The sequence below is a fragment of the Panthera pardus genome, unplaced genomic scaffold (genome assembly GCF_024362965.1).
Source record: "Panthera pardus isolate Hobbes unplaced genomic scaffold, ASM2436296v1 HiC_scaffold_16, whole genome shotgun sequence".
Lineage (NCBI taxonomy): Eukaryota > Metazoa > Chordata > Mammalia > Carnivora > Felidae > Panthera > Panthera pardus.
The window spans coordinates 26346656-26373032 of NW_026526721.1; positions in this window are offsets into that span (position 1 = coordinate 26346656).

Sequence of the window (26377 nt, forward strand, 5' to 3'; positions counted from 1 at the left end):
GAAGTCATATGATTTTTGTCTTTCTCTGACTGACTAATTTCACTTAGCATAATACCCTCCAGTTCCATCCATGCAGTTGCAAATGGCAAGATTTCATTCTTTTTTGATTGCCGAGTAATACTCCCTTGTATATATCTACCACATCTTCTTTATCCATTCATCCATTGATGGACATTTGTGCTCTTTCCATACTTTGGCTATTGTTGATAGTGCTGCTATAAACATGGGGGTGCATGTGTCCCTTGGAAACAGTACACCTGTATCCCTTGGATAAATGCCTAGTAGTGCAATTACTGGGTTGTAGGGTAGTTCTATTTTTAGTTTTTTGAGGAACCTCCATACTGTTTTCCAGAGTGGCTGCACAAGCTTGCATTCCCATCTTGCAGGTAATTTTAAGGTGTTTGGGGACAGGTTTAGGGCAAAGAGCCTCCCGCAGAGCACACTGGGTTCAATTAGACCTCATTCACCTCATTCACAGGCTAAGCTCTTGTGGTGCTGAACACACATTGGGGTTAACTGCTGAGCCAATCATGTAAAATCTATGGAGTTTTTTCCTTTGGAATCTGTCTTTGAGGGATATTTCACTTTTAGTATTTCACTTTATAAACATTTTACTATTTTTTGGTTTATTTCCTGAAGAGAGATTCTGGAATTCTGATTTATTTCCATAATTTGCTCAAAAGGTTTATTGGTTTATTTGTATTATTGTGGGAAGGGGCAGTTATCACACACATTTTCTTAATTTCTGCAGGTAGTAAGGTGGTTTTTCCTGTCATGGGAATAGATCAGGGTCATGTCCAGACCCCGATTTTGAGTTCCTTTTAATTTCTAATAGCAATAAACAAGAAACTATGCAACATTAGGTAACTTCATGCAATAATAAAAATTTTTAAGTATAAATTAATGCTTTTATTAAATGTGGCACACAATCCTGTTAATATGACATATATTTATAATATGCACAATGATTATTGTACACATGAAGATTAACCAAATTTTAAGACAACAATCATTAAAGGATGCCATTAATCTATTTTTTTGTGTAACCAAACTAGGTTTGGAGTATGTTTATTTCATTATTGATCACAGCACTTAACTGGACATTTATCTCTGCTAAAGAAAAAAGTCCAGGTCAAAATGTACTATAGCCATGGTTCCCTCTTCTGCCATACACTGTTGGCACCCCCTTCCACTCACCTCTACCCAGATATAGGGTGAACTAGAATTCTTCACTGACTTTCAAAAGAGACTTTCATTTTACTTTTTGTACTGTCTCTCTTCAAAGGTCTTTCAGGCAGGATATCTAACTCTCCATCCACCACATGAAAGGACCAGGCACTGCCCTCTAGCTACTTTTGGTGGCATGAGCTAACAGAAACTTCAGGACTAGGTTCATGGATTCTGTCAAATGTTCAAAAGCACTGTTAGATTTGAGTAAAGATTTTGCCTAGATAAAGCTGAAGTCCTAGGTATTGAGGGTTCCTTGGCAAGATGCTATTGCTTGGGAGAAAATACCTGACTTTCCAGTTTCCTCTGGGTTTAGTGGTGGTGCTGAGTATACACCATAGTTTGTATGCACTGAGGTTTTGGGCACGTGCTCTTATTTTCTGTTGTCATGAATACTCACTGGAATTGCTTTGGAACCAAAATAAGAGCTAAAGAAGAAGGAAAAACATTAGGTTCTGGTGGAAATCTGAAATTTTATGATTGCTCATTGTCCTCATAATACTAGCCTTGGTCTTGCCTCTAAGACCTTGTTTGTGTTTCTTCTTCTCTAACACACGTTTTGAAGATATTTCTCCTACCTACTTCAATCCTACCCACTTTCTAAATCTGTTTTACCTAATCCATTAACCTTTCCCTGCTAATTCCTGGCTAAATTAGTCTCTCTCTTCTCTTTCTTCAAAGAGTTTGAGTCCATGCTCTGGAATTCAAACTTAATGGTATATCCTTATACATAGATAATTCTTTTTCATTTTTATTATTTTCACCTTTTCAAATAACACATTGGTTCCTAGATTGGTGGTTGCCAGAGGCAGAGGGTAGCAAGTGGGTGAAATGGGTGAAGGTGGTCAAAGGGTGCAAACTTCTAGTTATAAAATAAATACGTCACAGGGATGTACAGTGTGGTGACTATAGTTAACAACACTGTATTACATATTTGAAAGTTGCTAAGAGTGTAGATCTTAAAAGTTCTTATCGCAAGAGAAACATATTTTGTAGCTATGGTGAATCATATTAACTAGACTTACTGTGGTGATCATTTTGCAATATGTACAAATGTTGAATAACTGTGTTGTACACATGAAACTGATGTTTTATGTCAATTTTATCTCAATAAAAAAGTAAAATGCTAAAAAAATGTTGGTTCCTGAATATGGAATTTGCCTAAACTTTTTTATACTCCCCACTACACTTAATAGTAAATAAAAGGTGCAGTACATGCTAAACACTCAGTGACAGATGTTGCTAATACATGGATAACTAGTTAGAAGATGTCACTCACTTTCTTGACATTTTCCAAAGGATACAAATTGTGGGGGAAGCCTGTTATGATTCAGTGTTTCAATTCAGTAGCATCGAAAAACAAAGATATGTTTTGTTTTGTTTTTGCTTTTTAATATTAATTATTTTGAGATACAATTGACATATAACTATTAGTTATTTTTTGAAGAGAATTTGTTTCTCAAGTTATTAATTTTTGCCCTTTGATGCTGGGAAAAGGGGTTTGCACACCTTCCTGTGTATTAGTATCTTACCTTAATACTCAGCATCTTCCCGTCTTCTCTCTTCTTTGACATTCCTGCACATTAAAACAAGTGATTTGATTGGAATTCAAAGGAAGCACAGGGATTTATTCTTTTTCTTTGTCCTCTAGCTATGTCTTGTGACAAACTTGAATTCATTCAGGTGAAGAAATACTTATAAAATGAGTCTATTTTAAAAATAGAACCATGGGGTGCTTGGGAAGGCTCAATTGGTTAAGTGTCCAACTTCGGCTCAGGTCATGATCTCACAGTTGGTGAGTTTGAGCCTCGCATCTGGCTCTCTGCTGTTAATACAGAGTTCACTCAGGATCCTCTATCCCCACCTTTCTCTGCCCCTCCTCTGCTCATGCACAAGCATGTGCACTCTCTCTGTCTCTCAAAAATAAATATTAAAAAAATAGAAAAGCAGAACTATGGATGATGTCAGTTCAACTTTATCATTGTAGAGGGGTAGGAACTAAGTCCTAGGGAGGTGGTTATTTTTCTAAAATCATCAAATTTGTTAGACATATTTAGCCTTGGAGCCCAGGTCTCCATTGATTGCATCTGAAACAGTGGGCATCACATTTATGTGTTTCAGAGTTGCGTTTAATTGGTGTATGTGTTGCGTAAAACTCTTCATAATGTAGTATGGAGATTATATCACTAAAGGTGAAAATACTTTAAACTGACTCATGCTCATTACCTTTCCTCCTACTGAAAAAGTTCCCTTTGATGGCTTTGACCTTCACTTGCTTTCTCTTTTCTGCATTATCTTCTGTAAGAGAAAAAGAGGTAAATGAAACAGCAATGCCCTTTTTTTTAAAACGGTACTAAGCCAAGGATGCTAGTATTTAAATATATTTGCTCCTTTAATGTTGTTATTTTTATAACAATAGTTTTGGTAGAATATTCTTTTTTTAAATTTATTTTTATTTTTAATTTTTTATTTTAGAGAGCTAGTGCAAGCAGGGGAGAGGGGCAGAGGGAGAGAGAGAAGCTCAAGCAGGCTCCATGCTCAGCATGGAGCTGAAATCAAGAGTTGGACACGCAACTGATAGAGCCACCCAGGTGCCCCATGGTAGAATATTCTAAGACAAGTCTACACTTAGAACTTAAACTTATTCTGTACATTTTAATTTGGTTTCTAGACTGTTTTGTCCAGCTCTTTAGCATTAGGCTGTGTGATCAAAACCTCATAGTGGTCTCTTTGTAAGCAGCTTCTTAGAATGAGTGGTACCTCAGCCTTGAAAGGATAGTGTCCTGGGTATCTTTGGAAAGGCACCAAATATTAAGCATTTTTAACCATATATATAGGCAAAGAGATAGTAATTATTTTAGTAGAGCAAAATATTACTTAGAGCATAAGAATGTAAGTATTCTGATACAAATTCAGTGGATTAGCACACTTTCCCCCAACTCCTTGAAACTTATAACCTTATTTGTTCTCCTCTCTCAGTGATTTTGTCCTTTACTAAGTATTGATTATTTTTTTCCCATAGGTCTCCACTATGTATTGTAAAGCAATGCTGCCCTGTAGAAACTGATCCTCTCCTGGTCCTGTCTCAAGGTTCTTCTTGCCTTGTTGATCTATTCTACTTATGTCTACTAGAAAATTCTGCCCCATATATTACTTCAGTCATGTTATATCCCTGATAAGTAATCTGTAGGAGCTTTAATTTGCCAATTACTTCATTATCTTCAGTCTGGCTTTCAGGACCCTTAAGAAATTCTGTCTGATTTGTTTTTTTTTTTTTAAATGTCAATTTGAATTGAATGTATGTCAATTTGAATTTTCTCTCATGAAGTTTTCACTCATGAACTTGCATACAGGTTCCTTTTTCCTTTCTCTGCAGATTGATATTTAACTCTGGAATTTTTTTTTATGTTTTATTTAAATTTTTTTGTGTGTGGGCTTCAGATTACCTGTTATTTATAGGTTGGTAATTCATTCTTTGTTTTCCAATTCTATCATTTTCTCATTTGCATTTCCATTCCTTTTTTTATTTTCATATTTTGGAGTAGCTTCACAGATTTTTGCTTTCTGCAGCATCAGCTATGCCCTGACAGTATCCAGTGAGAGAAGATCATGTCGTTGGGGCTTTTTCTGAAAAAATTTTTTTGCGTTTTCTGTATATCATCTATCGTGGTTTTCCCTCATCTATTTCATCTCCATCTTTCCTTGTTCTTTGTGTTGATGTTGGGTGTTTGTTTGACTCTCAGACAATATCTTTACTTTCACTCTTTTCAGAATGGCAATTTTTTTTTAAACTTCCTAGCTCCTTAATTAAATTATTCTCAGAAAATATACTTTTCCTGTAAATATTCTAAGTGCTATCCCTTTCTTCTTATTCTGAAGTACCTCACTTGGTAAAGCCAAATGACTTTTTTTTTAATCTTTTAGTTTATCTTTAAGATGAGTTTTTTTTTAATGTTTATTTATTTTTTGAGACAGAGAGAGACAACAGCATGAACAGGGGAGGGTCAGAGAGAGAGGGAGACACAGAATATGAACAGGCTCCAGGCTCTGAGCTGTCAGCACAGAGCCCAATGCGGGGATCAAACTCATGGACCGCGAGATCGTGACCTGATCCGAAGTCACACACTCAACCGACTGAGCCACCCAGGCACCCCTAATTAAGATGAGTTCTGTTCCAACTTCGTGTTTACCTTCGGAGTTGATTGCATTTCAGTCTGATTGCAGCAGTTGGACTTCAGCCTCAGATAGTCAATGCAGATGGAGATGTAACATGCTCACCATGAATTCTGATTTCTACTTAGCAGTTACCAAGCAGACTTGTGTTACTTTGCTATTGTTACAGTAAGACACCATAAAAAACAAAAACAAAAACAAAAACCCACAAAATCATAGTGGCATAGAACAATAAGCATTTCTTTCTCCTGTGGGTATTCTGAGCTATCCCATTGATGTTATTTGGGTTTGTTCATATGTCTGTATGCAGACTCAGAGTCCGCTCCATTCCACATGTCTCTCATCTATTTATACCAGTGGGATAGCCAGGGATTTTCTGCTCTTGGCAATGACAGAAGCCAAAGAGAATAGGTAGAAAACAGACATCCTGACACATTCACCTCATTTAATTGGCTAAAGCAAGTCACATGTTCAAATCCAAAGCCCAAACACAGTAAAATATACTTTTCTCCTTTAGTAAGGGAAACTAAAAAGCCACATGAGAAGGGTGAATATTAAGGGAAGCATGAAAAATAAAGGCAAATGTAGTTTGCAATATTTGTTTTTCCATTATTTACAGTATCAAGCCTTGCCTAGCTGAGCTAATGTAGTAAAAGAGTAACTCCAGCTATTGCAGTGGAATTTTATCAGGAATACAATAGTTTTTGCTAATATAAACAGTGCTTAACCTAAACCAGTTATTTAAAATGTTTTATTGCATTATTTCATGTAACATACATAGAACTTCTAACATGTAGATATTACTACTGTTGGCAGTTTTACAGATGAGTCATTCCATTCAATTTATCAAATATTTAAGAAGCAACTACTCTTTCTGGGCACTGTTTTGGACTTGGGGATTACAACAGTGAACAAATACACAAGATCCCTGTTCAGCCCTTGAGGTGTAATGGGAAGACAGATAAGCAAACTAAGAAGATAATTTCTGGAAAGAATATGTGTTTCTTTTTTTTTTTCTTTTGTTAAATTTTTATTTAAATTCAAGTTAGTTAACACACAGTGTAATATTAGTTTCAGGTGTAGAATTTAGTGATTTGACACTTTCATACAATACCTGGTGCTCACCACAAGTGCCCTCCTTAATCCCCATCACCTATTTCACCCACTTCCCCACCCATCTCCCCTCTGATAACCATCAGTTTGTTCTCTATAGTTAAGAGTCCGTTTCTTGGTTTGTCTCTCTCTCTATCTCTTTTCCCTTTGCTTGCTTGTTTTGTTTCCTAAATTCCACATTTGAGTGAGGTAATATGGTATTTGTCTTTCTCTGACTGACTTATTTCGCTTAGCATAATAGTCTCTAGCTCCATCTTTGTTGTTGCAAATGACAGGATTTCATTCTTTTTTTATGGCTGAATAATATTTCTGTGCGTGTGTGTGTGTGTGTGTGTGTGTGTGTGTTTATGTGTACATGGTGTTCATTTTTTTAATTTTATTTTTAATTTTTTTAAATTTACGTCCAAATTAGTTAGCATAAAGTGCAACAATATCTTCAGGAATAGATTCCTTAGTGCCCCTTACCCATTTAGCCCATCCCCCCTCCCATACTCCTTCCAGTAACCCTCTGTTTGTTCTCCATATTTAGGAGGCTCTTCTGTTTTGTCCCCCTCCCTGTTTTTATATTATTTTTGTTTCCCTTCCCTTATGTTTATCTGTTTTGTTTCTTAAAGTTATCACTTGAGTGAAGTCATATGATATTTGTCTTTCTCTGACTAATTTCACTTAGCATAATACCCTCCAGTTTCATCCACATAGTTGCAAATGGCAAAATTTCATTCTTTTTGATTGCCAAGTAATACTCCATTTTATATATCTACCACATCTTCTTTATCCATTCATCCATCAATGGACATTTGGGCTCTTTCCATACTTTGGCTATTGTTGACAGTGCTGATATAAACAAGGGGGTGCATGTGTCCCTTTGAAACAGCACACCTGTATCCCTTGGATAAATGCCTAGTAGTGCAATTGCTGTGTCGTAAGGTAGTTCTATTTTTAGTTTTTTGAGGCACGGCATTCATCTTTAACCATTATTCAATCATTCTGTGGACCCTGGGGCTGTTTCCATAATTTGACTACTGTAGATAATGCTGCTACAAATATTGGGATGCATGTATCCCTTTGAATTAGTGTTTTTGTATTCTTTGGGTAAACCTAGTAGTGCAATTGATGGTTGTAGGGTAGTTCTATTTTTAAATTTTTGAGGAACTTTCATACTGTTTTCCTGAGTGGCTACACCAGTTTTTATTCCCGTCAACAGTGCAAGTAGGTTTCTTTTTCTCTACATCCTCGCCAATACCTATTGTTTTTTGTGTTGTTGATTTTAGCCATTCTGGCAGGTGTGAGGTGGTATCTCATTGTAGTTTTGATTTGTATTTTGGTGATGATCGGTGATATTGGGTATCTTTTCATATGTCTATTGGCTGTCTGTATGTATTCTCTGGAAAAATATCTTTTCACATCTTCTGCCCATTTTTTTAATGGGATTATGTATTTTTTGAGTGGTGAGTTTTAGAAGTTCTTTATTTTTGGATTTTGGATACTAACCCTTTATCAGATATGTCATTTGCAAATATCTTCTCCCATTCCATAAGTTGCCTTTTAGTTTTGCTGATTATTTCTTTTGTTGTGCACAAGCTTTTTATTTTGATGAAGTCCCAGTGGTTCATTTTTGCTATTGTTTCCCTTGCCACATAAAGGACTAGTTCTTGACCAGCTTCTGGGAGATAACCTTTAAGTTCTTGGAATATATTTCCTGAGAGGAGTATCTCTGTATACCTGGGGCTTTAGGGCCCAGACAGTTCATGCTTACTCTGACTTATGGTAGATGTCTGCTTTCTTTGGTCCTGGTCCAAGATGTATCAGTTTCACTTCTGCAGGGGCTGGAGATAGAATAGTTAAGTTCTATACATATGTGACTGTCCTCTGGTAATTATGCTGGATGACAAGGCTTGGGCAAATTTTACTGGCTGGCAATATTTCATAGATGTTGTCAAACATTTTGTTAATGGGAACAGTAATTGCATATAGCTTTTATGGGTTGTTATAATGATTAAATGAAATAATACACATGATATGCTTAGAATAGGTACTGATCTTCTTCTAACAATAAAAGCTATGTAAGGTCTTGTTAAATAACACTAAGGAGTGAGTCCAGGAAAGCCAGGGTTTAGAACCTGAAAACAGATATCAAATATCATATTTGAGGTGATAATGTTAGAGCAAACCACCAAGGGGACGAGAGGTAAGGAGATCTGGAGCAAAAATACACACAAATGCACACAAGTATGAAGTAGATTGAGGGCAATTGGTTTGGTTTAAGATATAAACCCTCATCCTAAGTAAGAGTTCTAGAACTCCATCTTGTTAGGTTCGGACCTATAGAGAAGTGAGATTAAAAGTATGCAGCTTGGAATAGAAATTCCTCCTACGTCTTCCTTGTACTTCATTTTGCAAAAAAAATTTATGAAGCAGGGGCAACATCAGTGGTGACTTTGGTGAAGAGAGTGCTGTTCTTCTCTGCAAAGCCATGTTAAATGCCTATGATTTTTATGTGAATACATGATTGGGGCGTCTGGGTGGCTCAGTTGGTTGAGCGCCGACTTTGGCTCAGGTCACGATCTCGCGGTCCGTGAGTTCGAGCCCCGCATCGGGCCCCTGTGCTGACAGCTCAGAGCCCGGAGCCTGTTTCAATTCTGTGTCTCCCTCTCTCTGACCCTCCCCCATTCATGCTCTATCTCTCTCTGTCTCAAAAATAAATAAACGTTAAAAAAAAAATTAAAAAAAAAAAAGCAAAAAAAAATTTATGAAGCAGGGGCAACATCAGTGGTGACTTTGGTGAAGAGAATGCTGTTCTTCTCTGCAAAGCCATGTTAAATGCCTATGATTTTTATGTGAATACATGATCTAGTTGTACAAAATCAGCTTCAGAAGAAGTTCCCTATTTTTCTTCCCTCTAATAATCTTTTCCACTCCAATCCTTCCTATATATAAGTTCTGGAGCTTTTACCATTTGGTAACGTAGTATGATAAGACATGATGGTCCCTAAATTTGTTGTAGAGTTCATTTTGTCATTAAGTCTTACTAATGTTGAAGCAGGAATATTTTCAAAATTTAAGGAAAGCATAGTTTCTTTTGTGCAACAGTTGAGCTAGGCAGGTCTTCAAGTCTCAATTCATTCAAAGTGTCTAAGAAATTGCTAGACATTAAAAATTTTTTCTGGTCATCGGTATCATTATCTCATTATGTAGCAGCTGCGAATTTTGCAGGTAAGCTCTGTATCTAGCTGATCATTGGCTCCTTTCCTACTTTATTGGATATGTGTTCACCCTTTTTACTTGCTAAATATTTATAATAATGTATATGTATCAGCTCCTGATTGCTCTAGTCTATGACTTTGGGTCTCTCATTTCCTCCAGGTGGTTAAATCATGCTTCTTCCAAAATCCCTGGGGCTTTTCTGTGAGTAGGGGAGGAAGAAAAAAGGAGTAAGTTCAAAGTAAAACTGACAGTTACCTATAGTCAGCTACAAAAAGTAGAGAATAGAGAGCAGAGAATATTTTAACACTTCATCTCATAGTAAGAGTAAGAACAGAGGCTGTGTCTTGTGTGTGTTCTGTTTGTGTCCTTCAGACCATCAAGTGATCTGAAACTGTTTCTGCATGGAAAGTATTTACTCTCTGAAGACCAGGAAAGGGACACAAAGGCCCACAGTCTAGTAAAGTATAGGAACTGAACAGATGGAAATTTCGTTCATTTAATTGGATTCACAGGCTCTGAGGGGAGGCAGAAAAAGTAATTTGAAGGAGGTCAACCTGGGAGGAAATCAGTTTCATGGTTAGTGGGAATGAATTTACCATGTAAGAAACATCATAAATATAAGAAATATACCCTAAGAAATACTATCTAGTGTCAGTAATATCAGTTATGTCTCATAGCATTCAAGAGGAACAAAAATTCCCTTGAATTCAGGAAGTCTTTGTTTGAGATTCTATTCTTTAAATCTGTGGAGTTATGGTTCAGATGGGATCTGTGGTAGCCATAAAGTGTGTACCACATAAGGAGGCATCTACTTAGGGTGATAGATTGTGATGTTGAACTTGAAGAGAATGGCTTCTGCAGTTCTATAGCCAATCTCTTATAGATCTGCTTATGGAAATCAAATTATGGGGGGTGGGGAGGGAGAAAACCATATGTCTTGGAATGGCAGATGTAAAGATTATGAGTTAGAGTCCTATTCTTTACCAAAAGATTGCTCTGTGCCTTTGGACAGGCTGCCTAATTGTTAGTGACTTCCAATTTCTCACCTATAAAATTTGAGATCCAAATTCTTCCTGCATAACATATCTTAGAAATCTAATGATGAAATGGTCCTTGCAGTGCTGTTGAGGTTTGAGATGAGAATCACTCACTCACTGTCATGGAAACCACTAAAAAATATAAAGTATATAAATAAGAATTAAATTCTAGCCTCTAAGTGTACTAGTACCTAACATCTTCATTGAGTTATTTTAGGATTTCCTTTGAGGGAAATTTTGATTCTAGATGGTAATGAAACATATTTGCCTGGTTCATTCCTTTGGTATTTTAATTTTAAAAGTTGGATTTCCTAGTGAAAATACTTGACATAAAGTTTAGAAATGTTTTCTGAGGAGTGCTTGAAAAAACAGATAATCTCACAAAACAAAGAAGGTTAAATGTTTATAATGCCACTTTAAGAGAGAGTTAAAAGTATATAAAGTCTTTAATACATCATTGGTTAAAAACAAATTATTTTTAGGCTAACTGAAGTTACCATGTTTCAATTTTAAGTGTATCTCATTTAAATCATTTTATTTTTTTAATGTTTATTTATTTATTTTGAGGGAGAGAGAGAGAGAGAGAGAGAGAGAGAGAATGAATATGCACACAAGCTGGGGAGGGTCAGAGAGAGAGGGAGAATCCCATGCAGGCTTTGAGCTGTCAGCACAGAGCCTGACATGGGGCTTGAACTCATGAACTGTGAGATCATGATTTGAGCCAAAATCGAGTTGGACGCTTAACCAACTGAGCCACCCAGGTCCCCTAAATTATTTTAAAACAAAATGTTTTTAAATGAATGGCACTCCCTACATTCTATGTTGAAGTATACTGAGCATTATTTAATTGCTTTTTGATGACTTCTAGTTATTGCTATAAACCTAAGTTATGCTCATGCTCTAATGCAGAGATGCTGTGAGACTTCTGAAAGATTTCTTGATCTTATTTATATAAACAGCTAGGTTCCTAAGCTTATTGTCTCAAGTCTGCTTTTTGTTATTTTTTGTTTCTGCCCTTATTGATGGCCATCATCATTAGGTGTTACTTCTTACTGCCATAGTGTACCTTCTTGTACTCTCCATTCCTTTCCAATTTATTACTTTTAAAGCTTGATAGCCCACGAATCCCAAAGTTAATGAAACTGTAGACTGAAATTTACAAAAATTTTAGACTTAAAATTCAAGATGAGGAAAACGAACATTAAGGCGTGAACCATGATGAAATGGATTCTGACACATAGAAATAAAGAGTAGCAATAAGGGGTGACAGCATAAATCAGGGGGTAAAGAATCTTTCCCAAATGACATGCTAAGGTTGCCACCTCAAGGGCAATACCAATAATTAAAAGGCAAAGTGGTTTGTATTTGAGGAACGCAGTAGTTGCTCTCAGACTGCAACTGGAGTTACCTAGTGTATTGTATATCACTTGCAGAAATTAAAAAGATAACTAGATCCTGTTCTGTGTGAGTAGCCCAGAATCCTCTTCAAATGTAAGTAAATATAGAAGAGGGGCGCCTGGGTGGCTCAGTCAGTTGAACATCTGACTTCGGCTCAGGTCTTGATCTCACAGTTCGTGAGTTCGAGCCCCGCGTCGGGCCCTGTGTTGACAGCTCAGAGCCTGGAGCCTGCTTCCGATTCTGTGTCTCCCTCTCTCTCTGCCCCTCCCCTTCTCATGCTCTGTCTCTCTCTCTGTCTTAAAAATAAATAAAACATTAAAAAATTAAAAAAAAAAGTAAATATAGAAGAAGTAATGAAGAGATGCTGGGGTGAATTCTCCATACATTCACCAACAACTCTTTGCTTAGTGTCTGCTGTGGATAAGGCACTCTGGTAAGCCTCAGGGATAACAGCAGTGAATGAGGCAGGTCTATTCCCTGCCCACCTGAAACTTACTGCTTTCTTGTGCACTTTGAACAATGTTTACGAACGTTAACATTAGGGGGAACTAACTGAAGAATATATGGAATCTCTGACTGTTTTTGAAACTCTTTTATGGAAGTCTAGAATTTGTTTAGAAGAAAAAAAAATAATAGTAGTATAAGGAATGGACCTGTGATGGAGGCCAGCACTGGTGTGTGGGTGAAACTGACTGACACTCAGGGTAGCCAGACCATGGGGAATGAGGGGGTGAAGAGATGGTCTACTTGGCCATCTCCATCCTGGGTCAATGCTGTCATGACAAGGATGCTGGTAGCAAGGTTTTTGGAAAAGTGGAGCTGCTGATTCTTAACATGTAATTTTGGTCTGATCCTTTTTCCTTTCCTTTCAAATTATGTATTGAGTTATTGTTGCAAAGCAGCTGCTAAGCCAAGGTTTACATTACACTTCACCTACTTCCCTTCTCATATAGCTAATAACTAGATTTTGCCAACGGAATGTGAGGCTATAGGGAATTGGAACTACAAGATATTAGAAGCCTGAGTCTCTAAATTACCACATGGAAGATACGCTCTTATCAACAAGGAACACTTGCATTAAACTTTGACTGGGTTAAGCCATTAACCTTTTGCATTTATTTATTACAGTAGCTACAGTTGCCTTAACCACCAGACATATTAAAACAGAGATACTTAAAACTTTTGGGGTTTAGTGTTGATTGTGAAGTTTCCAGAACATTAAACAACCCTGCTGTATGGATCTTGGCTCTTATTCCTTTACGCATGCTTTATTCTTTGTTTTAACTTAACCAAGTATTTGTTAAGTATCAACTATAAGCAAAACAGGCAACATAGCAAAGTAGAAATAGCCCTGCATTAGGGATGGGATGAATAGCATTCAGGGCCTTTTACTTATTGCTGACTAAGTGATACTAGATAGTATACTTATCCTGAGTTTCTCTTGGTATATTGTGAATAGTAAGTAGACTCAGTATAGTTCTTTAGGTTTATTCAAATAGTTGTTTACATTTATTTCTTTTTTAATATATGTATTCCTAAGTTTATTTATATTGAGAGAGACGAGACAGTGTGTGGGGGGGAGGGGCAGAGAGCGAGGAAGACAGAGAATCCCAAGCAGGCTCCATGCTCTCAGCACAGAGTCCAATGCGGGGCTCCATCTCACAAGACTGAGATCATGACCTGAGCTGACACCAAGAGTTGGAAGCTTAATTGACTGAGCCACCCAGGCGCCCTTATTTCATTTATTTCTTAAAAGAACTACTTATTTGAAGTAAATATTATCACCCTCTATCTTCTTTCACTGTCACTATTTTGTAAATAAGAAAGCTCTGATTGGTGATATCAAGCAATTTTGTTAACATTATAAGGCTGATAAATAATGTAGCCATGATCTTAATACACGTTTCCTGAGTCAAAATCCCATGCTCATTCTTCTTCCTCATCTCATCACCTACGGAATGTGAAAATAACATCAGGGAGGAAAAGAATTATGTGAAAAATGACCTGATATTCGTTATTTTCTTTTCTGAGTTTTTAGCTTCACTTTCTATTGGCCTTCATCTCATATAATCATGCTCAAAAGCAAATGTATACTCAAGCCTCTTGATGTGCCTGTAATTTATAGGAAATGCAGTTGCAAGAGAGACAAGAAGCTGGGTGATGGGTACATGAGGTTCATTGTACTAGTTTCTACTTACTATGTAATTGAGAATTTCATTATAGAAAGGTAAGAAAAAGGCAAATACTAAAGGTAACAAAACCCATGTACATGCCATAGATATATCTGCATCCTTTACTTCTCAGCTAAACTTGCATGTACAGTTGTATCGCTACCTCATTTTCCACTGTCTGTGCACACATCTTCAGTCTCCTACTGCCACTAGACCTTTGAAGCTGCAAAAAGATCACGAATAAACTCCAAATTCATAATACTACAAGATGAGTTAAGTTCTGGAGATCTGCTGTATGACATAATGCCCACAGTTAAGAACAAGGTACTATGCTCTTGAAAATTTGTGAGGAGGGTAGATCTCATGTTAAGTGTTCTGCCATAAACAACAACAACATAACAACAACAACAGCAACAACAACAAAAAGCAAAAGGACATGTGGAAACTTTTGGAGGTGATGGATAATTTCATTACCTTGGTTATGGTGATAGTAACAAGAATGTATACATACATCCAAGTTCACCAAATTGTGTACGTTAATTATGTGCAGTTCTTTTGTATAACAATTATACCTCAGTAAAGTTAGAAAAAAAAGAGAAGGTGCATGGAGATTCAGTAAGGATAAAATATCCTATAAAAAGAGTTTGGAGGAGATTTTCATTTTTATTTTGATGAAAAGCAAGAAAAGAAGTGATAGTGAGCAGTTACCATGAGATGTGGTGGAACTTTAGGGAGAGAATGAATAACAAGAAATTTTAGGAAGGCTCTGCATATGTTGTACAATATAACTTTTCCTTTGCTGTCTCTTCATGTGACATTCAGTTAAGACTATCTTACTTGAAAAAAAAAAAAAGGAAAAAATTCAGTTATAACCCAAATCCTTACTTTATTTGATATTTTCTTGGCATTTTTTATTGTTGTCCAATGTCAAGGCATTCAGTATTTTCTGAACAAATACAATTTTTTCTCTTGGATTTTATGACAGGAAATTCTTCTCAGCCCCATTGACTGGCTCTTTCACTGTTTTTGCCTTTAATGGAGATATCCCCCAGACATCTATATTTGCCCCTGTTTTCTTCTCAGCCTTCACACAGAATGATTTCATTCTTGTCCACTATTTCCACCAGTCACAGCCTCCAGTTCTACAAATAGCTGATAATTCCCAAATGTGCATTTTTAGATCAAGATTCTGAACTTTAAACTAGCTACTGGATATTTCCATCAGTGTATCCCTCAAGAAAATGAAACTCAACATGTCTGTGATGGTTTTAAAATGCATCCACACTTCCTTTGGTATTGCTCATTTCTGGAGTTGGAGCTTAATTCCTTACCCTTCAAGGGTAGGCTGGACTTAGTAATTCACTTCTAATGAATAGAATATGGCAAAGGATAGTGATGACTTCTGAGATTAGGTCATAACAGGTATAGCTACTTCCTTCTTACTCTCTTGCATCACTTGCTTTGGGGCAGGCTTGCCACCATATTGTCAGGACATTCAGCCCCATGGAGAAGACCATGAGATGAGGAACTGAGGCCTCCTGCTAATAGCCATGAGTGAGTTTGAAAGGGATTCTTCAGTCTCAGTCAATTCTTCAGGTGCCTACAGCCCTAGCCAACATCTTGATTGCAATTTCATGAGAGATGGTGAGCCAGGATCACTCTGTGAAGCACCCCTGAAGGGTTTCTGGGGAGAAACCATGAAATAATAAAAATTTACTGTTTCAAGTCACTGTTTTGAGCCAATTTATGCTGAAACAAGAGATAATTATAAAGTGTCTGGAACTGAACTCAGTATTGTTTCTACATCACACCTGTCTGTTTTTCTTGATTTTTATAGCCCAAAGACAGAAGAAACATCCATTTCCCTCACTTTCCATACACAGCCAGTAAATCTTGCCAATGTAACATCCATATTGTAGATGCTTCATCACTGCTGCTACTAGTGAGGACCATATTACAGGTCCTCATCTGTCATTTATCATCTAGACTGTTTTGAGATTGGTCTCTTCACTAGTGGTCTTCTTACTCCTTACCGAAATAGTTTGGTCCTTACCAAAATTTTGGGCTCTGAAGATTCTTAGCTAAAATGTCAAATAGGTTTGCTGTTTCCATGCTTAAAATTCTTTAATATCTACCATCATTTTCAATCACTTATAATAGTGGTTATCAAACATTGTGAACAAATGGCACAAGAAAATTTGAGATATTTTGGTAAGTTTTATTCTAAAATCTAAATTCAGCATAAAGGATCATCTTTTAAAGGATATAATCTTGTATACTTTTAGTATTTTAAGAAATTTTAGCATTTTAAGAAATGTTTTTATTGTAGCTGTTTTCAGTGTCCTTATGTAGCAATATGAAGAATAACTCCAATTTAAGAGAACAAATTTTTGGTTCATAATGTCCAATAAAATTAAATTGTGTACCTGATCTTTCACCATTCCCACAAATGATTGCTATGTAGTAGAGAACAAAACCAATTCTAGTCTCTAAACATAAGGAGCTATTCCATGCCTTTATGCCTTTGAGTGTTTTAGTTCTTCTGCTTGGAATAATTTTGCCCTGGCTTACTTGGGAAAGTATTATTCCTCAGGATCCTGCCCCATTGACCTCTCCTCTGTGAAACTCTACCCAACTGGAATTGATTACTGTCTGTGTGATTATATTTAACTTATTTCTATTACTACGATTATTTTGTTCTTTTGATATTTGTTTATACACCTATGTCTCATCCTAGACTGATGGCAGTTTAATTGCAGACTCATGTGCATGTGCAGGGTTAATACATTATAAGGAAGATAAGGTTGAATAAGACATGTCTCTTTGTTCAGGGAAATATCACCTGTTAAGGAAGATAACATATGTATTTAAAAGCTGTAACACAAATGAATATCATGTTGGTGGAACAAAACATGTAATTCAGAGGGAATTTCTAGCTAAGAAGATTGGGAAAGGCATTATGAAGAAGTTTGTCCAGGAACTGGATGTTGAAGAATATTCAGAATTTTTGAGATCAGGGAAGATATTCCATGTGGTAGGAAGGACCAAATGTGTCTTGGAGTTTGAAAGAATGTTGAGTCTTCTTTTGATTATGTACAGTGTTGATGCTATAGAACAGTGTGAAACAACAGTTTAGAAATATAAATGGGGCCAAGCCTGGAGACTTTTAATGCTAGGCTGAGAATTCAGTTGAGAATAGGGAGCTATAGAAACCTTTGTGCAGAAGGAAATGACTGATCAGAGCATGAGATAAGAAGATTAATTTGGAGGCAGTAGTGGGTTTGTGAAGAGCAAATCAGGGTGGGATGAGATTATAGAGGGGCATGTTAAAGCAGTCCAGGCAAGAATCAGGTAAGTTCTGAGATACAGTGAAAGCAGTGGGAATAGAAATGGGCCCAGGATGCTGAAGACTGAAGAAATTGGCAACTAATCCAATATAGAAAATGAAGAATAAAAAGAAAGAGGGAAATCATATTTGGAAGTTTTGAAACTGTACTGTTTGAAGAAATAGAGAAAAATCATGAGGTGTTATGAGAGTAAAGGTGTCTTCATCTGACTTATATATCTTGTATAATTAAAAAAAAAAAAAAAAAGAAAGAAAGCTGTTGAGCAACAGTGAGAAGACCAAGATGGGATAAAATGTGTCAAAATATCTCATTTAAAAATAAATTAATTTAACCATAGTACATAATAGTGTAAGCTTTAAATTGCTCGTGTGTTTTCTTTTTATATCTAAAATGTCTATCACTGCCTTCCCACCCACCCTAGTTTCACCAGGAATTATTATTGTTTTTTTGCCAAATGGCAAGACATGTGGATGAGACCATCTGGGACTAGGCAGTCCACAGTTGACCTTGAAAATATCACAGGTACATGGTCAAGCCCAGGCCAGATTATCGAAATCTGGCCCAGACCAGCAAGGGCCCATTAGAAATGTGGGTTAACTAACTGGTTGTTTAAAGTACTAAGTATTGGGAGAGATGACTGATACAGTCATCTTATTTCTTATTGTATTATAAGACTTGCTTAGTTTTATCCATGACATTGCCCTGAGGACAAGGATTGTCCTTTCTCAGTCTTTGTCTAAATGGGACAGATGGTTGATAGACATTGACTGGTACTTTTTGTCACCTAATTTTTTCAAAAAGATTCCCATTTATCAGAATTTGAGCTAATATATTTTCCCATTTCAAAATCATATCTCAACTCTTAGTCCAATTTTTCATAGATTTACCTTTTGGCTCTCATGTAAAGTAAAAGTTTTCTAAAAGGCACGGCACTATATTTAATAGCTAGTGCTAGGCAGAGGCAACCAGAGCATTACTGAAATCAAATTAATTGGCCAGAAGGGACTGAGCCTGGAAGCATTTTGGATTAAAACTGTTCTCTTCACTGCTGTCTGGCACAATATATTTCAAATAAAACTGCTTTACATAAAAATTCTGTTGCAATTCAATTCTATAGAGATTTTTCCCTTCTCACAAAACATCTAGAGTATTTTTTCAATAAAAAACAGTGAGTTGGGATTCTGTTTTATCTTCTTTCACATTAACTTTACATATTTCCCATGATAAAATTAAAAATAGCTCACCTGTTTTATGCATTGTGTTAGAGTGCTTTTATATAAGTACATTATAAGGGTCTACAGGTATATATGTGCATATATTTTAATATATGAGCCTATAACTAACTAGGACATTTGTGAGACGAGAGAGCGCTTTAAATAGCAAAGAAAGAAAAATCTTGGAGGTTATACATACTTGTTAAAATTTACTTGAGTTCTACTGAAATGTTATTGTGGCAGAAAATGCACTAGATAATGCAGATCTTTACCTTTGAAATAATTGAAAACGTGAAATTGAGAGAGAATGTTTTGAAGATTGCATGCATATCTAGTCACTTAAAGCTTTATCAATATGTATATATTATTTCGATGTATTTTGTCAGTAAGAATTATAGTGAAGCCTGTAAATGTAGAAAATGAGAGACACATTCCTTAAATGACTGTAGCTCTTTAGAAAGTGATAGCAGAGAAGGCTGCCACTCATTTCAAACCAGGCATTAAAGTGTTTTTTTTAGGTCCTACTAGATGGACTTTGAGCCTCGTCTGTGTTCTTAGCTTCCGTTTTCTCCTAATCCTTCTGAAGATGGCTGATACAGAACTTTAATTTTTTACTTTTTGTTTTCTTCAAAACAGTTTTGATTAGTGATCCTGATGGAATGAGGTGATGAGAAGGGAGAAAATAACTGCTCAGAAAAGGGAAGTAAAGGCAAAGCTTTTCTTAAAATGATTTTTTTTTAATACCAAAGAAGTTAAAGGCCTCCCCTTCTTTTCAGCCAGTGGAAGTAGTCTCTTTAAACTTAAAATATGTCAAAAGGAAACATTTAGTGAAAATTACTAGGGTTGAGATTTTATTTTGAAAGTTGTAGGAACTTGTCAGGGTGAAAATGACTATTTAAAAAAAAAGACTTGGAATGGAGTCATGGAGATTAGTTAAAATAAGTATGGTATTGTATTTTCTCTTAAAAATCATTTGCTTTTAATACCGAAAGGAAAAAGTTGGTGTGATGAAGGCCAAAATTAGAATTCAAAACAGTTAAATTTTATGAACATTGACCTTGCTAAAAGGGCATTTGCAGATATTGAATCAGGACTTGGGTGAAACTTTGGAATTTCTCTCTCCATTATTTTGAAAAAAAAAAAAAAATGAAACCTATAGAAAAATTGAAAGTATAATGTTACAAATACCCATATATAACACTTACCTTGATTCACCAATTGTGAACATTTTGCCACATCTCTCTCTCCATGTGCTTTTTAAAAAAGAACTTTTGAGGGGTGCCTGGGTGGCTCAGTTGGTTGAGTGTCCGACTTCGGTTCAGGTCATGATCTCACAGTTTGTGGGTTTGAGCCCCGCATCAGGCTCTGTGCTGACAGCTCAGAGCCTGGAGCCAACTTCGGATTCTGTGTCTCCTTCTCTCTCTGCCCCTCCCTGCCCACACTTTGTCTCACTCTGTTTCTCAAAAATAAATAAATGTAAAAAAAAAAAAATTAAAAAAACAAAAAGAATGATCATACTCAATAAATTTAACATTGAGGGGTGTCTGGGTGGCTCAGTTGGTTAAGTGTCCAGTTTCGGCTCGGGTCATGATCTCACAGCTCATTGGTTCAAGCCCCACACCAGGCTCTGTGCTGGAAGCTCAGAAGGAGCCTGGAGCCTGCTCCACATTCTGTCCAGTGCTCTCTGCCCCTCCCCTGCTCACACGCGCTCTCTCTCTCTCTGTCTCTCTCTTGCTCTCGCTCTTGCTCTCTTTCTGTCTCAAATATAAACAAACATTAAAAAAATCTGAAAAAAAGAAATTTAATATTGATACAATAATACATCATACACTCCTATTTTCCCAAAGGAACCCAGAATGTCCTTTTTAGCATTTTAGTTTTCAATTCAGGATCTGGTTAACAATCTTACCATATATTTGTTTGTCATGTTTCTTTAGAGTCTTTTGATTTAGGACAATCCCCTTACAGTTTCATTTTTCATGATTGTGATATTTTTGAGGAATTCAGTCTAGTGGTCTCATAAACTATCTCACAGTCTGGATTTGTATAGTTTCTTCCTTATGATTAGATCAAGTTAAACATTTTGTCAAGAATAATACATAGATGATGCTTTATACTTCCCATTGCATAAAATCAAAGGCCTTTTTTTTCTCTTATTTGTGGTATCAAGTTTCATCACTTGGTTAAGTTGATATCACAAGATCTCCCCATTGTAAAGGTGGTTTTATCCCTTGATAATTAATGTGCATACTTTTAAATTGTGTGAATATCCTGATCCTCAACAAGTTTTCAGCCAATATTTTTAGCAACTGTTGATAACTCAGTCATTACAATGATATTTGAAATGATCTTTTAATTCTGTCATTCTGCATTAATTAACTGGCATTATTCTACAAAGAAAAGCTTCTGCCCACTTACCTTTTTAGTTTAGCTATGGCCTCTTGGATTCTTTTTTGTTCAGTACCTTAAAAAATGTTATCATTATTATTCTTTTTGGTATTTGCTTTAGCCCCAGATCAGCCAGTGGGATAGCTTACAGTCAGTCTGGTCCCAGTGTCCTTTGACATGTCTCTGTCAGTACTTAATCCTTCAGTAATGGATGCTAATCTTTGTCACCCAGATCCCCACTTTTGGACTAATGGATTTATCACCAGTTATTCCAGAGATTGAGGGCTGACTCTCAGCTGTCCACTCTCTCTGGGAATTGTTCTTGACTGAAGATAGCTGCCTTATTTAAGATCACACTCCCTTTCTGGAGAAGGGTGTCTGTGTGTGTGAGAGAGCTGAGAATCTGCATCCAGTGAGTAAGTCAATGGAGGCATATAAAAGCCTTGCCCTTTCTCTTCAATTCAGGATAGTTCTGAAGAGCCATGCTAGTTTCAGAGCTCCCTGTGAATTTGGGTTGGGGCTTGTTGTGACTCTAACATAAGCTAAATTCTCCCTGTACCCAAATTTGCTTTTGTTCCCTTCTCCCACAGTTTTTGATTCCAAAGCATTCCTTAATGAACTTCCAATTTGCTAATTTTCATCCCAGAGTCTACTTCTTGCACAACCAACCTGTTTCAGTTGTTCTGACAATGGTCTGAGAGAACAAATGCTAAAATGGGATTTTGGAGCTGGATCATCCAGTGCTTAGTGAACAGTGAGATGGAAAACAAAGAGCCCCTGGTACAAGGTGGCAATTACAAAGCATTCACCATAGGTAAAGTGAGGTGCACTATATTAAACATTTGAGATATGTGTGAGAGATAGTGATTATAAGGGCAATGGTATTGAATAGTGCCTCCTGGGGGAAATTGATGTTTTGGGAAGAGAGAATACAAGACTGAAAATTAACCATTGATAAAGAAAGGCTAAATGGGGAAGTCAGAGGGCCTCTTTGGAATCACATGAAGAGATTCTCATCTCCTGTAGCATGAGGACAGAAAAGGCTGAGGAACAGGCCTGAGACTTAAGGATAGCAGAGCTCTAGAGAAAGTTAAATTTCCCAACTAGTTAGGTCTGTCTGCCATGGCAGTGCTTTGGCCCTGATTGGCAAAGAATGGGACCCAAAGATATCAGATGATAACCTTTGCTTGTTGTACTTGAAAATCTTCAATCCTCAGATTCTTGAGGACCTTCTGAGCCTGAAGAAATAGCCCACCACTCTTGTGGAGAAAAATATATTTCCCCTAAAAATAGGGTGTGGCTTATCAATATTAAATTAAAAGCTAACTTTGAAATGTAAAAATTGGCTTTGATATAAGTTTAATACATATGAAGGAAAATAGGCTTTGATGGGAGGGAACAAGTAACATATCATTGATTCAAACATTTAGAGCAATGTAAAACACAGGAAATTTAAGTGGAATTTCTATAATTCTCATGAGATAATAACTTGCTTGGGGTAGGAAAAAGAAGATGTTGCAAAGCATAAAAGAATTCATTGGTATTGGGGTTTTCAAAGTATTTGGGGGGAAGTTTGCTTTGACATTTAAGTTCAGAGAAACATCTATTTATTATTAAAGTTGCCAAGTACTGTAACATATATAAGAATCATAAAAGAAGTAGAAAATATTTTATCTAAAGGAAAGATGTGCATGATACTTACAAGTGTATTTGGGGGGGGGAATAATAATATATATTGATCAGTTTTAACGCTCAGCTTTCACTGGAAGGCATTTGGGCTTCACTGAAAAGTAATAAAAAAGTCAAGTGAGAGGTTGTATATCTGTCTCATTGCTTGACTAGATTAAAGCAGGCACAATATTATAAGGCTGTTGGCTCTAAACCTGAATTTTTCATGATTAAGGTTGATGGTTGTTTTATATAGAGCCAAAATTCATTATCTCTAGAAACAATATGTATGTCTTCTTCAATTATGGAAATTCAACATGATCCTGGATATGGTATTTCATAGAAAGTGCTAAGTTCATTTGTTAATCATTTACCTTAATGTGGCAAACTGATTAAGAAGAAAAGAGATTCTGACTAAAAAGAGGCAATGGTTAGGCAGCTGATATCCTGTACAAAAGCAAAGAAATGCAAAAAGCAGATATTTTGACTTATGAGCAAGAGCACTACTAGTCTACAATTTCATCTGAACAAAAGCTCCACATTTAGAGTTTCCACTAAATAGCAGCCCCATGTAGAGACAGGACACTCTCCAACTCTTACACCTGCTCATGCACACTGCCCTCCCTTCCCTTCAAGCTGGTGTGGATGGGATCTGAAACAAACACATGAACGTAGGCCTGCCAGAATCCTCTTGCATGAGCTCGTATACACATTGAGCTGGGGTGATCATTTTCTCTCAAGAATTTGAATACAGAAGCAGAGAGGAAAATTTGACTGTTATTTTCCATATTTCCTTGGAAGTGGTGTAAGATTTCAGTTTGAGGAGAATAGAATCATTGTTCACAAGGAAATTGGTAGAATCAGAGATGTAGACCTTGGAATGAGTGTAGAAACTGAGGGTGAAGGGAAAAGGAAAGAAAAGGAGGGATACAAAAGGGCTGACCTGATTGGAGCAGAGAATTGTATATGGTGCCAAGTGAAAAATAAGACATTGTAGAATATATGAGCTCAGGTGACTGCCCGTTGAGCAGTATGAACTCTTCCCAGCAAGCAATAATTGAAGATAGTTCCAAACCATAAAGTAAGAGAGTGGCATATTCAGAGCAGGAGGCATGAAGTCTAAGGCAGTAGTGACATGCTGGAGAGCGGGGGAGAGAGGTACCTGCAGGAAGACCATCCTGGGGGTGAGGGTGATGAGCATCTGACCAGGAAAACCACCCTACAAAACAGAACCTCAATTTGACGTGTTTATGGTTGCCTTCTCATTATTTCATTTCTTCATTCCTTCTTCCTGAATTAATTCTACTCTTCCATGTTCCAGACTTTCTCTTATCCTGTTGTGCTTCTTACAGCTGTTACTTTGTGGTCATGTTTTTTTATTTTTTTTAATTTTTTTAACGTTTATTTATTTTTGAGACAAAGAGAGATAGAGCATGAGCAGGGGAGGGGCAGAGAGAGAGGGAGACACAGAATCTGAAGCAGGCTCCAGGCTCTGAGCTGTCAGCACAGAGCTTGATGTGGGGCTCGAACTCATGGACTGCGAGATCATGACCTGAGCTAAAGTCAGATGCTCAACCAACTAAGCCACCCAGGCACCCCAGTTTGTGGTCGTGTTTTAAGCAGTATTCACTGTTGCAGAATTTCTCCCCTCTCCTAAATTGCTATTTCTAACTTCACTAGATGGGTTTTTCTGAAATAATTATCTGCAAATATTTTTTTTCAGAAGAATTCATATTAGTGTAAAATATGGGAGGTTAGTGTTTTTTCTCATATATAGAAATTTCATAAATTTTAAAAAATCATTAGGCTGTAAGAAAGTCAGCTCAATTTTCCAAACTTATTTTGACCCTGCTTGTATTTTCTCATCCATAAACATGCTTATCAACTTTGCTGCTTCATGTGTCAGTAGACTGAAGAATATTGAAAAATATATAAGCATCTGCTTTTAATAAGTAGAAACCAATATTAGAGAAGCCAAACCATAAATAAGATAAAAAATTAATAATAAAATAAGGGCAAGAAAATAAAGATATATTTAACTCTTAGAAAGCTCACTCTTTGATGTGTGTAAGTGAGTCTTAGAATTATGGCGGGATTATTCTAATGATTCCTCTGCAGGAATCCAATTGAAAAATAATAAGAAATGAAAACAAAAATCACTGATATTTTAATGAGTACCCTGGAAATACAGAAATGGTTTACCAAAATTTTTTCGACTCATAGCTTGTTAGCACTTCTTTTGGGTGAGTTCAAGAACAAAGTTTATATTCATTTAATTTATCCACTGTGTAGACCTGCTTCATTTTCTTGGTTATGGAGCACATGGATGAGGCTGATTTTTATGATGGGGTGGTTAGTGGAGGAATTTTATTATGGGATTAAAGGAAAGTTATTTATCATTCTCAGTTCATCTATATCCTAGTTAGTAGTTATGAGCTTGCTTTTCTCAAAGTATCTTGCCAGTAAACTAACTGGCAAGGGACAGTTAAGGGACAGAGTGTTGTTAGTTGGTATCTCACCAGTCAGAGCTCCAGCTAAGTCATTTTGATGCCCACCACCTCACTTGCTTCATATAACTCTGGGGACTTTCAATTCTGTCTCCAGTGGGTCTCCCCTGTGAAACTGTACATGGGTTTTTGATTTCAGGAGTGGCTGTGGAGGGATTACATTGGCAAAGATGTTACCAGATTCATACCCAGAGGACCACTATAAAAACTTGAAACAGTATCAACAAACTGTAAAGTTGAGTTTATGCCTTTTATATTTTTTTCTTCTTTGTTCCCTGTGATTTTGTCTTAGCACATTTTTAAAAGTTTGTTTGTTTGTTTGTTTATTGAGAGGGTGAGCATAGGAGGGGCAGAGCGAGAAGGTGAGAGAGAGAATCCCAAGCAGACTCTGCACTGTCAGCACGGAGCCCCATGTAGGGCTTGAACTCAGGAATCATGAGATCATGACCTGAGCTAAAATCAAGAGTCGGATGCTTAACCGACTGAGCCATCCAAGCGTTCCTGTCTTAGCACTTGTAAGACTTGCAGTTAATGTTGAATATGATTTTCATATTGTGCATTTTTTCTATTTTGTATGCCAATCCTTATCCTTCATCCTTGTCAAAACTCATCTCAAAATTAATTTCTTAGAAGAAGTTATTTATGACTATTTCATTTGATATTCATGATAACTTTATTGCTATAGTATCCAGAAAGGAATTTTTGAGCTGTATTAAGCTATTATTAATAGCTTAAAGTGTATTAAATTCCCTTACATGTTATCCTCTCATGCGTACTGCAGTTATTGTTTTAGGTGTAGTAGTTCCTATGTGTATAAATAGTTTCATCAAGAGTCCCTGAAGTCAAGGACTGTGCCAAAGATTTATTATACCCTCCTGTGTCTCTGTAATGTCCTTTTCTCAATAAAGAAACATTGCTGGCTAATGGCCT